Source organism: Pectinophora gossypiella, chromosome 29, assembly GCF_024362695.1.
Source record: "Pectinophora gossypiella chromosome 29, ilPecGoss1.1, whole genome shotgun sequence".
Taxonomy (NCBI): Eukaryota; Metazoa; Arthropoda; class Insecta; order Lepidoptera; family Gelechiidae; genus Pectinophora; species Pectinophora gossypiella.
The window spans coordinates 3,330,433-3,348,650 of NC_065432.1; the positions used below are offsets into that span (position 1 = coordinate 3,330,433).

The window sequence follows — 18,218 nt, forward strand, 5'->3', positions numbered from 1 at the left end:
GTCGGGGCGAAGCGGATCCAGGGTCAACTTATGTCTCGTGCCGATGGGGCATCTTTGGCCAGACTCCGAGCGGTTTCCCAACCTGAATCTGGGGCATGGTTGCACGCGTTACCCTCCCCTCACTTGGGCACCTTATTAGACGACGACTCTTTGCGTGTGGCGGTGGCTTTTCGCCTGGGTTGCAAGGTGTGTGAACCCCACATATGCACCTGCGGTTCCATGGTGGAAGCTGATGGCCATCACGCACTGAGTTGTCGACGTTGCGCGGGGAGGTTTTCGCGTCACCATGCACTCAACGATATTATCCGGAGGGCCTTAGTGTCAGCGAGCGTACCCTGCGTGCTTGAGCCCCCGGGCCTGTGTAGGTCTGACGGGAGGAGACCGGATGGTTTGACTTTGGTGCCTTGGAAGAATGGCAAGTGCCTGGTTTGGGACGCTACTTGTGTCAGCACTGTTGCCGCCAGCCACCTTGGTCGAACCATCCACTCACCGGCAGCAGCGGCTGAGGATGCTGCTGAGAAGAAGAGGGAGAAGTATGCAGTTCTATTGCCTGCATATAACTTCGTGCCCGTTGCCGTGGAGACCTTTGGTAGCTGGGGGGCGGACACCAAAATCTTTGTATCAGAATTGGGTCTCAGGCTCAGGGAGAAAACAGGTGACTCCCGCTCCGGCTCGTTCCTGGTCCAAAGGCTAGCCATTGCCATTCAACACGGTAATGCGGCTAGTGTTGTGGGCACCTTTGCTCCGGGAACAGTGAGGGGCGGGTTATTTAATGACTAGTTATTAAGGTTGTTTTTGTGACGTATTGTTATATTAATATTTTATGATATACTTATATTAAATACAATATAAAGTCTTAATTGTTTATACGTTTTCAACAGCCGCTGAGGTATAAGACCTATCTCGCTTGCATGATCACGCGCAACACACGATTAGAATGAGATGTTTGTATGAAGTGTCCGGGGTGTGGGGAAACAGCAGTCATCTCCCCAGCATTATCCCGTTTTTCACAGGGTCCGCTTACCTAACATGAAGATTTGACAGATCTGATTTTTTACAGTTCAAGCGACTGCCTGTCTGACCTTCCAACCCGCGAAGGGAAAACCAGCCCGATACAGGTTAGTTTAGCAAAAATGCTTTCTCGGGAATGTGCGCTTCCTCACGATGTTTTCCTTCACCGCTGAGCACGTGATAATCATTTATGATCCAAACATGAATTCGAAAACAAATTGCGACCTCAAAGTGAGAGGCAAGCATTCTTCCAACTGGGTAACCATATCGGTCCTACAGTAAACTGCTGCAAAGCTAACAGATAGTTACTTTCGAATTTATATGACGCATGTATATATTCGTTCGGTAGACCAAGAGTTAAAAACGCTCAGCATATCATGGGAGACCACAGGAGCAAACTACAGAGTCTGCAAAAGACCGCGAGGAGTGGAAATCTGATATTCCAGCCCTACATCCCAGATCTACGGGGTATAACGTAGAACTCTTGCCCAGGGATACGGGTGAAGACCTCAACGGTTGCAGAGGCGAAGATGGGAGCCATCGGTACGGCAATGCAGGACGAAAGGGGCAAGTCACAGGGACTGTAACCTGGAACCTGACAGAGGGCAGAAGTAACTGTCTACTATTCAGAGGCGGAGGACAGGAGTCCTAGTATGGCTTTGTAATAGACTACTCTGGGCGCCATCCCACTTGCGTCAGACAGAGTACTGCGGGTCGGAAGGCAAGAGGGAAATCACTGCCCTATTTTTCCCTAAAAAAAGTAGCATTAATGCTACACCGACAAGAGCGTGGCTCTTAAATTGATGATGATGACATCCCAACAGGGGATAAGAGGATTAGAAGAAGAGATGTATATATTGGTTGCTAAGGACCAAAATTTTAACTTTTATCGTATGCGCGAATTACATGCGCGGAATATTTTTTTCGCAGCCCAAATCGAGTTCGTTGCAGAACCAGTTTGCGATATCAAAAAACTGTGTGGTGTGGCGCAAGTTGGGGAAATAATGAGGATTAGCGTTGTTAACACGTTCACTGTGTAAGTAAAAATGGGATACCTACCCGTCACGTGCAATGTTATTTTTCGACAAACACTATGGCAAGAAAAACACAATCTGAAAAGCCTCCCGTCGGATTTTCCCATTTTCCCCCTCCTCTTACGTGTGTATGCCCCACATATGGGTCACGCACGTATGAGTTTCAAATTTATGCCTATATAATATGTGGTCCATACACAGCGAATGTGTTAAATAAAAGGATAATTCGGTATGTAAGGAAAAACACACGCTAATTCTAAAACCATTTCGAATTCTAAAACACTTTCATGTGATCTCTACAAATACATATATCACGCCGGGGTAAGCAGATGCTATGGAATTCCGTTTTTCGTACGGGGTTTTTATGTCACGTTAGGATTTTTTTTTTCTCGCTACATTTTCAACCTTTACACCAAACCCAATCTTGTACCGTATCATTTTGCACCTTAATTTACAACCGCAAACCAGCCCGACTGGTCCTTATCGCGTCGCCACACGGTTGCTTTTACCGTCAATAAACATTAAAACTGGTTCTGCATTTGACTAAATGTCAATTAACAAGTTCCGTTTCATACGTTGCACTTTCAGGGGCGAAGAGAAGATAACGGCTGCGGAAGACCGAAAGCAGCAGCAAGGTAGTATGTACAGTCATGAGCAATATAATGTACCCACTTTAGGACTCTGTCGCTCTAACATATTTGACATTTAGTGAGACTTACAGTTCAATTTGTCAAAAAAGTTAATGTGACATGGTACCAATTGTGTATACATATTAATGTTCGTGACCGTATGTGTCTTAGCCAGATCTTAGAAAGAATCATTTCATGAAATGGTTATATTTCATGAAATCACTCGTTGGCCACATCATGATGTAGTTTGGCCAGATCAATGAACACAAAACGTTTAACGACATGAGCAACTAAATGCATGATTTACTTCATGATATGGCCTTTTTTTTTGACGTGACTTATTGTAGATTTGCCGCAGATGGCGTTAACTACTTGGCCGGACAAATGGGGAGCGCTGAAGGCTCTCACCCGGTACAAAGTTGAAAGTTGAAAGAATTTAGTCGACCCTAGTGGGTCCATAGCGATAAGCGCTGATTGAGGGAAATCGTCGACCACGCCGACGGGGTCAGTATCGGGATCCTGAAGTGTTTCGTGTCGCGAGCTGATTGGCTGCCTCTATGGCTAGAGTAATCGGGTCGCATGACATGGCCAAACTTTGGCAATCATATCGTAAAATTGGTAACATTATACAATACAATACAAATACACTTTATTGCACCAAAATAAAAAGAAATAATCCACCGGTAGTGGCGTTTATATTTAAAACTTGACTGATTTTATAATCGATGAAATTGTACAATTTTCTATATCAATAATATCGATTAGCTAAATAATTTTGAACCTAAGAAATTAACCGGTTATTCGCAATTTTTATTACACCAGATAGCATGAACACCGCCTCCATTAACGATATGGCCAAACGTTGATTGAAATATCATTAAACGTTGACGTTTCAACGATATGGTCAACTTAAGTTAACTATTTCATGAAATGGTCGAACACATTATGAAATGATCAATTCTAAGATCTGCGGGGTTAAAATGGCTACAATTTGCCATTTGCGCATATAAAAGTAAGTGCGCAATGCAAACAAATGTCAAATAGCAATATTGCTTTTTTAGATGAATTGCTTCGATGTGGCCACTTTAACCCCCCTGGCCACGTCATATGTAACACAAGGGAAAACCTATATAAACGATTAAATAATGATTGAGTAATCTTAATCCCGAGCGAGAGAATCGATCCAAGATAATAGGTGCGATAAAGATAGATAGTAAATGTTGCGTTTTACAATGTAAAATGGCCGACAATTCATAAAAAAGTTCGACTCTCCAGTTTTTATTTGATGACGTATGGCTATGAAGGTAGCGATCTTCTATCGTGTCGGTTGTGAGGTGAGTGGCTAATCAACAACTCTGGTGTTAGGGTTATTATTGTGAAAGAAAAAATGTGTCCATCTTCAAAAAGTTATAATCCGTTTCTCCTTTTACCCGTTTCTCGTTTTTGTTTTCGTTTTTTTTTTAATTGTACTGTATTCATGTGTTATGTCTGATTGTTGAAATTTTAGTTCTGTGCAATAAAGTATATTTGATTTGATTTGAGGTTCGGAACCCTAAAAACGGTCTTCCACGTGGATACGCAGAGGAGAAGATGGGAGACATCGGTACGGCAAGGCAGGACGGAAGAGGCAAGTCACAGGAAGCACCTGGAACCTGACAGAGGGCAGCAGTAACACTCCCAGTACGGCATTGAAATAGACTACTCTGGGCGCCATCCCACTCGCGTCAGACTGCGTGGCGGAAGGCAAGAGGGAAACCAGTGCCCTATTTTTCTCTACAAAAGTAGCATAGAGAATGCTACACCGACAAGAGCGTGGCTCTTAAATTGGTCATGGTGATTATTTACTCGTAAAAACCAGACGAAATATGTAAGCAAGCCACAAAATCCTGACGCTATTCACGCACTATTGTCGGTAAAAACAAAAGAAGTGTTTTTTTTTGTCTGACTCAACGCTGGTCATTCTGGCCTTCCCAACAACGTAGCTGCATGCCTGCAGGAAGATGCCACTTTTCCTTCAAGTTTAAGACTTCGTGAGAACAAACACGAAGTGAATAATTACACCTGTCTTTGTCTATTTCCTTGCCTTATTCTTTCCTGTCTGCTCTAACATGTAAATAACCTACGTAATGTAATAATCGAAATCACACATTTGTGGCAGTTTGTCAAAGTAATAAAATTTAGTACTTTGTAAATATGGCCGAAAGCTGCCCTAATAAAATAAATAAAAGGGTCCCTTATCGCTTACCCCCTTAGGTGCTTACGTCGATTTTAACCCCCGATGCTATGAAAATAGGGGTGTTACAAGTTGCATGCCTTTCCGTCAGTGCGTGTGTGTGTGTGTGTGTGTGTGTGTGTGTGTGTGAAAGAGAGATCTGGGCCTTTTTTTTTCTTTTTTTTTTAATTTTTGTAGCTCCATAACGGATGGTCGAATTTTAATGCGGTTTTTTATTTGTATTTTTTTTTTAAGGTCTAAGGTTTTTAGCCTCTTTTGACACATGACCAGTGGTAACCATACGAATCGTCATAATCCATCTTGGATCTTCCATGACAAGAGTTGCAAGTTGTCTTCTGACTGAGACATCTTTTTTTTTCTTTTTTTTTTTTCCTCTTTGGCATGACGCGGTTTGCGTATTTGCCACGGACAAAACGAGGAAACATTTTATTTCATAATAATTAAAGTAATTTAGGAGGAAAGATCAGAGGATACGGATATATGGATAGGATAGGATTATAATTTTATATCATTAACACAGATACATAATTTGACGCGACTTATTGTACATTTGCCGTAAACGGTACTTACTACTTGGCTTTACTTAGGATTGAGGACTTTTGTCTACCACGAGAATTTATGTAAAAAAAAATATGTCGAATACAGAACTTTGTTTTTTCAGTTAAAAAAAAGTTCCCGCTCACACCTCAGTATCGCGTACTTCATGGCTCCAATAGACCAAGAGAGTAAGGCCTCTATTAATAAAAAAAAAAACATGGCCGATCTTCGTTTTTGCCGCCAAACTGTAGCGGTCATTGAACTTCGCATTCGCAAGACGTAATTAATGTTAAAAGGGATATATCAGGGGCCTGTTTAATAAAACTTACAATTGTAAATTACAATGACAATTTGATGTACATTGCGGAGTGTGTGATCACGAATATTTTGCAGTTTCATATTTGCTACGTAATGAACACCAAATTGTCATTGTGATTTACAATTGTAAGTTTTATAAAACAGGCCCCTGAAACTCTTTCTGTGCAATATTCTTCCAGTAACATAGCTTAAGCTCACGACTATATCCCAATTGGGGTAGCCAGAGGTACATCCATCGCAACTAAGAACCCACACCGAGCTTTCTGTTCCCGTGATAGGTGATGAGCCGTATCGCCGTCTATAATGGTCGACGCAACTGTGTTAGTGAACTGCATTTAAGATAAATGAATAACTCATTCTCGCTCACTCGGTGTCGCTCAGAGGACAATGGAGAGAGCTATGCTCGGTATTTCCCTGCTCGATCGAATCAGAAATGAAGAGATCCGCAGGAGAACTAAAGTCACCGACATAGCTCGGAGAATAGGCTAGTTTCCAACTAGTCAAATCAGTTACTTTTTACTAAACGTCAAAACACGAAATTACTATGGAATTTGTATGAAAAAGCACTCTGTGACGTCATAGAAAAACGTGACAAAATGTCGGACTTATTATTACGTTTTTCTTGATTAAAATTCATAAATAAGTTTAATAGAAAAAAGAAAATGTTTTTCGTTAGTTTTAGATGTGTCTTTATTTAGTAATCAGAATTTCATAATTTATCTTGAACCTAGTACACGACCCTATTGCCAAGCTGAAGTGGCAGTGGGCAGGACACATAGCGAGGAGGACCGATGGCCGCTGGGGCGGAAAGGTTCTCGAATGGCGACCACGTGTCGGATGACGCTCAGAGGGTAGGCCCGCTACAAGGTGGACCGACGATCTGGTGAAGGTCGCGGGAAACCGCTGGATGCGGGCAGCACAGGATCGATGGTCGTGGAGATCTTGGGTGAGGCCTATGCCCAGCAGTGAGCGTCGTACGGCTGGTAATGATGATGATGAATAACTCATTGGTGCAAGTCTGGGGTTCAAACCGGCGCTACCCTTTTGAGAAGCAAGCCGATGAACCGCAAGAACACATTGAATTTATAATAAACTGCCTAACATATTAAAAGAAAAAAAAAGTGACATAATCTTTATTAAAGAAATAAAAGAACTTCTCATTAATATACGTTACTACAGCACTAGTGAATACCTTAATGATACTGATGTTACAATTTGAAAAGCTTCCTCCTGTCTTTTAAACTTCTATTTTGTTGTGCCCGAAAGGGTCTATGATGTGAAACTCATACATGTAACTTACAAACTTGTACACCATCATAGTATGCAAATAAAGAATATTGAATATTGACTTAAGGAAATTAACATAACGTAATATTGTCAATAAAATTGGGGAGCTCGGTGGCCGCAGCGGTAAACGCGCTCGGTCTGCGATTGTTGAAGTTAAGCAACTTTCGCAAAGGCCGGTCTTAGGATGGGTGACCACAAAAAAAAGTTTTCATCTCGAGCTCCTCCGTGCTTCAGAAGGCACGTTAAGCCGTTGGTCCCGGCTGCATTAGCAGTCGTTAATAACCATCAATCCGCACTGGGCCCGCGTGACGGTTTAAGGCCCGATCTCCCTATCCATCCATAGGGAAGGCTCGTGCCCCAGCAGTGGGGACGTTAATGGGCTGATGATGATGAATATTGTCAAAGTTTTACATTGTCAAGTGATTTCAACATCCGGATTAGACCCTGGGTCTTTCGCACCACTAGACCATGGAAGCAGTTATTATAATAATAAGATATTTTTTCAGAATACGAGTTTAAGATTACTATGAACTCGTTATCACTTATGATATCGCCCAAGGCTACTTAATCAGTTCAGCACCTAACGTTATTACATTTGCTTCAACGCCCTTGTTGCTAATCGACTCTACAGTAAATCTTCATCGGCAGACAAAAACGGAACTCACACCGATGACCCGTAAAAGGGTGGACAGAGGCAACGAGATCAAATTATCGACCCATAAATTTTGTCGAAATAAGTTTGTTTTTTTCCATAACACGTGATTTTTTTCGTATTTTGAGAGAACGACATGACTTATTTGGGTTCACATATTAGCACCAATTGAGGAGCTCGGTGGCGCAGCGGTAAACGCGCTCGGTCTGAGATTGTTGAAGTAAAGCAACTTTCGCAGAGGCCGGTCATAGGATGGGTGACCACAAAAAAAAGTTTTCATCTCGAGCTCCTCCGTGCTTCGGAAGGCACGTTAAGCCGTTGGTCCCGGCTGCATTAGCAGTCGTTAATAACCACCAATCCGCACTGGGCCCGCGTGGTGGTTTAAAGCCCGATCTCCCTACCCATCCATAGGGAAGGCCCGTGCCCCAGCAGTGGGGACGTTAATGGGCTGATGATGATGATTAGCACCAATCGAAAAAACGACATAATTATATCGTCAGAATCTATAAAATGACCGTGATATCATTTTGTCTCGTTTCGCATGTTAGCCCTAATAGAAAATGCCATTTTCTCAAAAGGGTACCGTCGCTTCGAACCCCCGTACTGAACTTGCACCAATGAGATATGAATTTATCTTAAGTGCAGTTTTCACTAACACAGTTGGCTCGACCATTACAGACGGCGATACGGCTCACCACCTATCACGTTGTTCTAAGACAGACGGATCGCATTTCAACTGCAATCCGACTGTCAAATTGCAGTTTGAATGCAGTTGACACGACTGCAATAGAACTGCAAACCAAACGGGCAGTCCGATTGCCGTTCAATTGCAGTCGGCGTGCAGTCGTGCTGCACAGTTGGTTTGCAGTTTTATTGCAGTCGTGTCAACTGCATTCAAACTGCAGCTGAACTGCGATCCGTCTGTCTAGAGCCTTACAGATAGCTCGGTGAGGTGAGGGTACTTAGTTCATCTTGTGATGGATGTACCTCTGACTACCCCAATTCATATATACACAAAGGATATATCCTTGAGCTTACCTATGTTATGTTATTTACGAGGGGAGGTCAAAAAGTTCGCGGAATGGAGGGGTTGGAGGGTGTTGGTTTGCTCGTACAGGTAGCCGCTAGTTGCACACCTCATTAACAGTATATGTACCAAGTTTGAAGCAAATCGGGTCATTAACGTTTGAACTATCGACCAGCAAACAAGTGAATCGGGAAGAACTCAGCGAATATGGAGAAAATTGAACACCGCGCCGTCATTAAGTTCCTCACCAAGCAAGGAAAATCCGCTCAGACGATTTTTCAAGAGCTATTAGCAGTTTACGCGGACTCTGCCCCTGGTAAAACCATGGTTTACAAGTGGCATAGTCTTTTCAAGCAAGGAAGAGAGTCGATTGAAGATGACCCCCGCTCCGGACGGCCCATTGAGGCCACCACACCGGAAATCATCGAAAAAGTAGAGAAACTTGTATTAGAAGATACCCGCTTGAAGAAGAAGCAGCTTGCAGCAATGGTCGGTGTATCCGGAACAAGTATTTTAAATATCCTACATCAACATCTTGGGATGACTAAGGTCAGCGCAAGATGGGTTCCAAGAATGCTCACGCCACTTCAAAAAAGCGAGCGTGTCGAGTGTTCTCGCCAGTTTTTAGAGCTCTGTGGAGAGAATAAGGAAGAAGTTATGGCCCGGATTGTTACTGGAGATGAAACCTGGGTTCACCACTATGAACCTGAGTCGAAGCAAGAGTCGATGCAGTGGCATAAAAAAGGCACACCTCCTCCAAAGAAGTTTAAGGTGTCACAATCGGCCGGAAAGATCATGGCCACTATTTTTTGGGATACAGAAGGTATTTTGCTGATTGATTATAAAGATCGTGGTGTGACTATAACGGGACATTACTACGCTTCTTTACTGGATAGATTGAAAGAGGCTATCAAGGAAAAAAGAAGAGGAAAGTTGTCAAGAGGTGTGCTCCTTTTGCACGACAACGCACCCGTCCACACGTGCCATGTTGCGACGGCTGCCATTCACCGATGCGGGTTCGAAAAATTAAACCACCCGCCTTACAGTCCAGACTTGGCCCCCAGCGATTATTATTTGTTGCCAAAAATGAAAAAGGTACTGCGTGGACGAAAATTTGGCGATGATGAAGAAGTCAAGTCTGCAATTTCGGCCTATTTTGACAGCAAAGAGAAATCTTTTTTTTATGATGGAATAAACAAATTATTTGATAGATCCGGAAAATGTGTTAAGGTTAAGGGAGAATATATTGAAAAGGAAAAATAGTTTCGTGTTTAATTTCGACCCCCTTCCCCCTCATTCCGCGAACTTTTTGACCTCCCCTCGTATTTCCTTAACAAGTTAATACTCATCATAGATTAAAAACATTATATTTTTTTCCGACCAAGTAGTTAATGCCATCTGCGGTAAATCTACAATAAGTCACGTAAAAAAATAACATATGGTTATACGCAATAAATACAGGGTGTTAGTGAGACCGTAACGAATTAAGAAAGAAAGAAACATTTATTTTAGAATACTGAGGGGGATGATTCAAACCATGATTCTGAGTTAATGTCAAGTGGAATTTTCCGTCGGAAAATTCATGATTTTTGTAATTTTAATTATTTTATATTCCAGCCTCCGTGGTCTAGTGGTTAGAGCGTTAGGCTCACGATCTGGAGGTCCGGGTTCGATTCCCGATGGGGACATTATCGAAATCACTTTGTGAGACTGTCCTTTGTTTGTTAAGGACTTTTCAGGCTTGAACCACCCGATTGTCCGAAAAAGTAAGATGATTCCGTGCTTTGGAGGGCACGTTAAGCCGTTGGTCCCGGCTATTAGCCGTAAAAACACCTCCACCAACCCGCAGTGGAGCAGCGTGGTGGAGTATGCTCCATACCCCCTCCGGTTGATTGAGGAGAGGCCTGTGCCCAGCAGTGTCAGTGTGTAGTCGTAAGACCGAATGTTCTTTTAAAATCCAAAACCCAGTGTTTAACTATTGTGTCTGGAAATCTTGGCGTTAAGAAGATATGCTGTTAGGTGTTTTTGCTGATAGGCTGTTTATGTTTGTGTAGATTCCATACATTTGCGACGGAAAATTCTACTTGATTTCAACTGGTAATCCTAGTGTGAATCAAAGTTTTCGTTACGATGTCACTAACACCCTTCATATATCTCTAGCAAAGTATCTATTGACGTATTGTTATGTAAGTTTTATGTGGACACAGCTGTTTGGTTTTTTACATAATTATTCCTTTGTTATATTACTACTTATTAAGTGTGACTATCGCGCAGTTAGTTAAACTATATTGCCTCTAATACTAATTACTTGAAATTAAACCGTAAAGTATTTCATAATGAACAGAGCATGTTATTAAAAACTAGTATATATTGGTGTTGATTCCTGCAGACACCTAATTTTAAGTTATACCCATCATTTTCTTATCTGCCGAAAAGGAAAGGGACTGATGATTGACAATTGTTAATTTTAAATCATTTTAAGGGTGGTATTAATAAACCAATCTCAGCTTTGAGACTGCCCTCAAGATCATGTCAATGTGACAGTTCTCATATAAAAACAGGGACTTGAGCATGATCTTGAGGGCAGTCTCAGCTGAGATTAGTTTATTAATACCACCCTTAATCGTCATTCATTTCTTAAATTTTTTAAATTTTTTTTTATTCGTTCATACGAATAACCCGGGCGAATAAAATAGACACCTCTGGTATGCAACCCGTCAAGTGTTGTCATCTTAATTCTGTTGGGTTATTGGCCAATGTAAAATTTTGGGAGAGTGTTTTAAATTTCTGCCTAAAATTGACGTGTGTTCCATAAATTTTATGTCTGTCGATTACCCGTCCCTTTCTTTTTAGCGGATAAGAAAACGACAGGTTTAACTTAAAATACAATTAGATGGTCTGTATTGGAATCGGCACCAATTTGTGGTCTAAGGTGGTACACGTGTAGCAGAGTACAAACTCTGCACATACTGGCCTTTTGTTCGGACCATCATCATTTTAAATTACGAAATTCTCATTCCATTCCATTCGCATTTCCTTTCATTTTACTCACTTTTGACGCACTGCATCCCTGACCTTCATATAAACAACAAGTGTATTAAACTGTTTAGGGCCGTGCCCTCTGAAACCCTCCTCAGTGCCCTCCTTTTGTGAAATGTGTATATTGTGAACTATTATTTTTGTGACTATGTTACTAAGTTTGTGAAGTGTTTTTAATAAACTATACTACTACTGCTTGCTGTTGCTTCTACTTTATCACCAATCATTCCCCTACTCTGCCGGCACGTCGGGATACCATATCCTCACCTCTCAGCGTGCCGCACACGCTTACCTGTAAAACGCCTACTGTTAGATAGAACAGAATATTACTTATTTGTACGGTCACGAGTATTAATATGTATATATACACTTTGGTACCATGTCACATTAACTTTTTTGACAAATTCAACTGTAAGTCTCACTAAATGTTAAATATGTTAGTGCGTGCGACTGAGTCCTAAAGTGGGTACATTATATTGCTCATGACTGTACCCTTTCTATTTCTCTTTTGTTTTGTATTTTGTAATTTCCTGTTTGTGCAATAAAATATTTGTTATGTTAATAAGATGGAATTTTTAGATTAGTTTTTTATGGTTCATCTTTGACCCGGTCATATACCCTATCCTGTAGTCCAACTGGGCACCCTCAGGCCTTGCCTTAAATTTTGTACCGGGTGAGAGCCCTTAGTGCCTCCCATATGTCCGGCCAATCCGGCGGTAATATCTACAATACGTCACGTCAAAAAAATAATTTATATATATGCAAATTCAAATTCAAAAATATCTTTATTCAGTAGGTAACATAGTAACACTTTGAATCGTCAATTTTTACATAACGAACGTCTCATCCGCCTAAAACTACTGCAGCTTCTCACAACCTGTATAGCCGGGGAAAAGAAGCTGCAAGAAAAACCTCGGCACAGGGCCCTAGACGTATCCTTCAGTCCTAAACATTGATGTATTATAAATATGCTACTGTGTCCTAAAACGTAACAAGCCCGCCACCCGGGTTGGCTCGCCTCCAACACTTGTCTTCGTCCGCCGTGTTTATTTCTATTTACGGCATTTATTTTTTCATTTTAATTTTAACTGTAGCTTCTCTTTTTTACCCGACTGCGGCGAGGCAAAAGGAGGGTTATGTGTTTGACCGTTATGTATTATTAAACAGAACGACCAGAGGGGTTAAAATGGCCACATCGAAGCAATTCATCTAAAAATCTGCATTGCAATTTGACATTTGCGCATATGAAAGTAAGTGCGAAATGCAAACAAATGTCAAACATTTTTACACTCCAGTTCAGTACCATTATTGATTACGTCACTTACCATCAGGTGAGATTGTGGTCAAGCGCGAGCCTATTTTATTAAAAAAAAAACCTTGTGGCTCAAATCAAAATAGCCCTAAGCTAATTTTATCATCTGACGTGTGACACTAAATTACTCGACCCTGCTTATCATGTCGAGTTAAACTCATGCATAAATACACGCCTATTTTCCATTGGGGTAGGCAGAGGTACGGTCACGAGCATTAATATGTATACACTTTGGTACCATGTCACATTAACTTTTTTAATCATGCGAGCCTCGAGAGGAGTGGAGGGGTCCTAAATATCATAAGGGGGAGGGGGGTGTAGTAATATATCACGAGTAGTGCTGCAAAGAACTTTAGGCTTTTAGCCCTTATTTTAAGACTAGACTGTTAAATAAAAAGCTTAGTAGGCTAAAAACCTATAAAGCCATTTAGTACTTGCGGCTAGGCTAGGGTTAAGCCTATTCAAGCCTATTGGTTATAAGCCTAAAGGCCTTAAAAAGGCCTAACCTTGTTTAAGACTAATTTAATAAAATAAGACGCTCAAAAAGCCTATGAAGCTCTTAGACCTTAAGGTTATTTAGGCTATACATACAGTCCCTTTCTCAAGTAAAAAAAAGTAATAGTGTGGGTGGGTACAACAAACTTTAAAAACATATATACCTACACAAACACTGTGAAAAATTGATTTATTGTTAGATGCACAACTAGCTAACTAACTATGAATATTGAAAATAACTTCTTACTATCAATTAGTATGGAAATAGTCTAATAATTATAGTAATACGTAACAGCACGTCCCGTCAGCCCCATACAAATTACTTACGCCAGAAGAACCGATTTTTAAGGCCAATATCATGTGTGAATTTTATGTAGCTCCAATAATATTATATACATACGTATCGAATTGATAACTCCCTTTTTTGAAATCGGTAAAAAGGCTTTTACTAAAAAATGATAATAAAGACTCCAGTCCCAAAAAGCCTACTACTTTAAAAAAAGCTATAGGCTTTTTAAAAGCCTACTACATTAAAAAGGCTATAGGCTTTTTTAAAGCCTACTACTTTAAAAATGGCTAAAAGTTTTTTAAAATGACGAAGCTTTTAAAGCCCTATTTTACTGGTCTAGTCCCAAAAAGGACTCGGTAGGCTGAAATTTAGGGCTAAAAGCCTAAAGTCCTTTGCAGCACTAATCACGAGTATTTAGTTTTTTTTTTTAATTTTGTATTTAACAGCCTCCGTGGTCTAGTGGTTAGAGCGTTAGGCTCACGATCTGGAGGTCCGGGTTCGATTCCCGATGGGGACATTGTCGAAATCACTTTGTGAGACTGTCCTTTGTTTGGTAAGGACTTTTCAGGCTTGGTCCCGGCTATTAGCCGTAAAAACACCTCCACCAACCCGCATTGGAGCAGCGTGGTGGAGTATGCTCCATACCCCCTCCGGTTGATTGAGAGGAGGCCTGTGCCCAACAGTGGGACGTATATAGGCTGTTTATGTTATGTTATGTTTGTATTTTTTCGGCAAACGCGCGATACTGAACCGAAAAGCGGCGTTTCGTGCAATTGTTTTGGTAGGTACTAAAAAAACACGTGATATAGGATAGGTGGGGGGTAATCTTGAACCTCACCATGTATCACCAAGGGTGAGGGGGGGTTAAAAATGCCAAAAAAACATCACATGATTAATGAACGGCCCCTTATGATAACAACCGATGTAGAAACCGCGCGATTAGTTTATTTTGCCTACTTCCACAGTCTAATGTCGTACGGCATCTTGCTGTGGGGTCATGCTGCAGATATGAACAGCATTTTTGTTCTGCAAAAGCGAGCCATTCGGGCGATTTTCAAATTGGGACCCAAGATGTCACTTAGAAATAAATTTAAAGAAATATATCTTTGAAAACTTAATATATGTAAAAAAACATATAGGATTATTTGCAAAAAATAACGATCGGCACATTGTTAATACCAGGAATAAAAATAAACTTGCTTTACAAGTCAGTCGATTACATAAGATTACTAAATCTTTTAAGGGGCAATGTATACGTTTTTACAATAAGATTCCCATTGACATTCAGAATTTGCCTTTCAACTGTTTTAAGACAGTAGTTAAACAAAAACTTTACAAAAAAGGTTATTATAAAGTTAGTGATTATTTAGAAGATATAAATGCATGGGATTAACTGTCTGAGAACTGATATTAGGCAGCTAAATTACTCAATTGTATACCAATATTTTATGTTTTTTTTTTAAAGAACCTCTAGGGCCCTGTGCCGAGGTTTTTCTTGCAGCTTCTTTTCCCCGGCTATACAGGTTGTGAGAAGCTGCAGTAGTTTTAGGCGGATGAGACGTTCGTTATGTAAAAATTGACGATTCAAAGTGTAACTATGTTACCTACTGAATAAAGATATTTTTGAATTTGAATAACCGCGTAAACTTAAAACAATGTATAAAGTTTATATTCAATTATTACTCTTGATAAAATCCATCCGATATTTCCTCCGGTCTAGCTCAGAAGCGATTGAATAATCTCTCTCTAACAATATGGTACAGATTCTAGGCAACGTACGTTCGTGTTAGTAGCTGCGTCACAGTTTGACCTTGACCTCTTTAGCCTCCACAGGGTCAACCTCACCCCCCGACATTCGAGCAAGCAACTTACGAATTCTACGATGCAATTTACCATTAACGACCTCCGTGGTCCAGTACCCGATTACTCTAGCCATAGAGGCAGTCAAAAAGCTCGCGACACCAAACACTTCAGGACCCCGATACTGACCCCGCCGGCGTGATCGACGATTTCCCTCAATCAGCGCTTATCGCTATCGATCCACTAGGGTCGATTAATTCTTTCAAATATTTTTCCTCTCAGACGACGCCCTGAGCCGAAGTTCGCGCCCAACTGGGCACCCTCAGGCCTGTTGTCTTAAACGTTGTACCGGGTGAGAGCCTTCAGCGCTCCCCATTTGTCCGGCCAAGTAGTTAATGCCATCTGCGGCAAATCTACAATAAGTCACGTCCAAAAAAAAGACAAAAAAAAGTGGTCCAGTGTTTCAGCATTGGGGTCACGATCCGGAGGGCCCGGATTCGGATTAGGACATTACAGGCTGATCACCTGATTGTGCGAAGGATGATCCGTACGGAAGGTACATTAAGCCGTTGGTCCCGGTTACTACTTACTCATGTAAGTGAGTAATCGTTACATGAACCATCTCAGGGGGTTTTGGCGGCTGAATAATAACCCTGACACCAGGGTTGATGAGGTTGGTAATCCATCTCACAACCCACACGATAAAAGAAAGAAAATTGCTTTTTTGGTATCGCGAAATCACAACTAGCTTTATTTTTCACGTGACTTATTGTAGATTTGCCGCAGATGGCATTAACTACTTGGGTGGACAAATGGGGAGCGCTGAAGGCTCTCACCCGGTACAACGTTTACGACGACAGGCCTCAGGGTGCCCAGTTGGGCGCGAACCTCGGCTCAGGGTGTCGTCAGAGAGGAAGAATATTTGAAAGGACTAATCGACCCTAAGATCTGTACTATTTTGTCCCACTTCGCCTTCTTGTGAAAACCATGTGTCTTTTAAAAAATCACATTTGGATGTGATTTCAGGATAATGCTAGGGGGATGAATAAATAACATAGCTGGCGAGCAGTGGGTATACATATTCTACACCTCTGCCTACCCCTTCGGGGTTACAGGCGCGACGCTATGTTATGTTATGTGTGATAGACTGACACAACTACAATTCAGATTCAAACGTAACACTGAATATTTAAAGTTAAAAATAGCGTTTGGCCGCGATCCAATGTTTATCAAATCCCACACAAGATTCCGTTTGACAATCGACAAATGATTCATCACCTAATTATCTTTATCATCAAGGTTCATCAACAATCATCTGCTAACTACTGTAAAATTGTTTGATAAATTGACAGATTTTTGACGGAGAGCCGTGTTGGCCCAGTTGGTAGAACGCTTGACTCTCACTTTGAGGTCCCAGGTTCGAATCCCTAGGCCTAAACTAATGATTTTCGAATTCATGATCGGATCATAAATGATTATCACGTGCTCGGCGGTGAAGGAAAACATCGTGCGGAAATCCACATTCCCGAGAAATACATTTCGGAGATATGTGACCTGACCTGTATTGGGCTTGTTTTCCCTTCGCGGGTTGGAAGGTCAGACAGGCAGTCCTTCTGTAAAAAATAGGACCTGTCAAATTTTCAGGTTAAATGAAACAAATAAAAGAGAAGGTGCAGGTCGTGTCGTATCGGGAGGTGAAGGATTTGGCGGGAAGATGAGAAGAATGGCGATTACTGCATCGACAAGAGCGCAGCTCTTAAATAGAGAGAGAGACAGTTTTAAGCGTTTTTGAATCGACATATTTGAAAGAATTGGGTAGTGTACTGATTTGACTAATTGCAAACTACCGTATTAATGGTACTTGTCTTTATATTAGATGTACATATATCATTTCCTGTAGTTATCTTTTTTTTTCCATTAAGTAACCTTGATCGTGGTCGGATCATTCCTGATCTTCTTCTATCGTGTGGGTTGTGAGGTGAAATACCAACCTCATCAACCCTGGGGTCAGGGTTACTATTGAGCCGCCAAAGGTAGTCCATGAGCCATGTCAGAGCCTCTGGCGGCTCAATAATAACCCTGACACCAGGGTTGATGACGTTGGTAATAAACCACACAACCCACACGGTAGAAGAAGGCTCAACAAAAAAAAGTAGTGAAAAGTAAACCTGACTCCGTCATCAGAAGTGGCATGACGTAAGTTGGAGTGTCGCCAATTGCATCAGAACTAATAAATCATAGCAAATACAGAGGGTGCTCTTGAACTGCTTAAATGTCACTCGTCATAGGCCTTCGTGCTGTTACCACTGCCAGAAAACATTTTCTCCCCAACCGCGTAGTGACAGACAATCAGGTGATCAGCCTGTAATGTCCTAACCAAACTAGGGATCACAAAGTGATTTTTGTAATATGTCCTCATCGGGATTCGAACTAGGGACCTCCAGATCGTGAGCCTAACGATCAACCACTGGACCACGGAGGTCGTTATCTAAGGTGAAAAGTACTTTGAGTCGTCTCTCGTTACAGCGAGGGAATCCCCTCCATTATGATGGACC

At 41.4% G+C, this 18,218-nt stretch overlaps 2 protein-coding genes across 3 annotated transcripts in view; both read right to left on the minus strand.

Moving 5' to 3' along the window:
- The window catches only part of LOC126379636 (la-related protein 1), a 104,412-nt gene that overhangs the window by 77,779 nt on the left and 8,415 nt on the right, over positions 1 to 18,218 (minus strand). The window lies entirely within an intron of this gene.
- The window catches only part of LOC126379364 (zinc finger X-chromosomal protein-like), a 142,325-nt gene that overhangs the window by 26,082 nt on the left and 98,025 nt on the right, over positions 1 to 18,218 (minus strand). The window contains exon 11 of one of the 2 annotated variants that reach the window (XR_007568322.1): positions 15,887 to 16,065. The exons of the other annotated variant lie outside the window; for it this stretch is intronic. The gene's annotated coding sequence lies outside the window, so the exon portion shown is untranslated. Of the gene's footprint in view, positions 1 to 15,886; positions 16,066 to 18,218 lie in introns of those variants that run through there. 2 annotated transcript variants of the gene reach the window in all.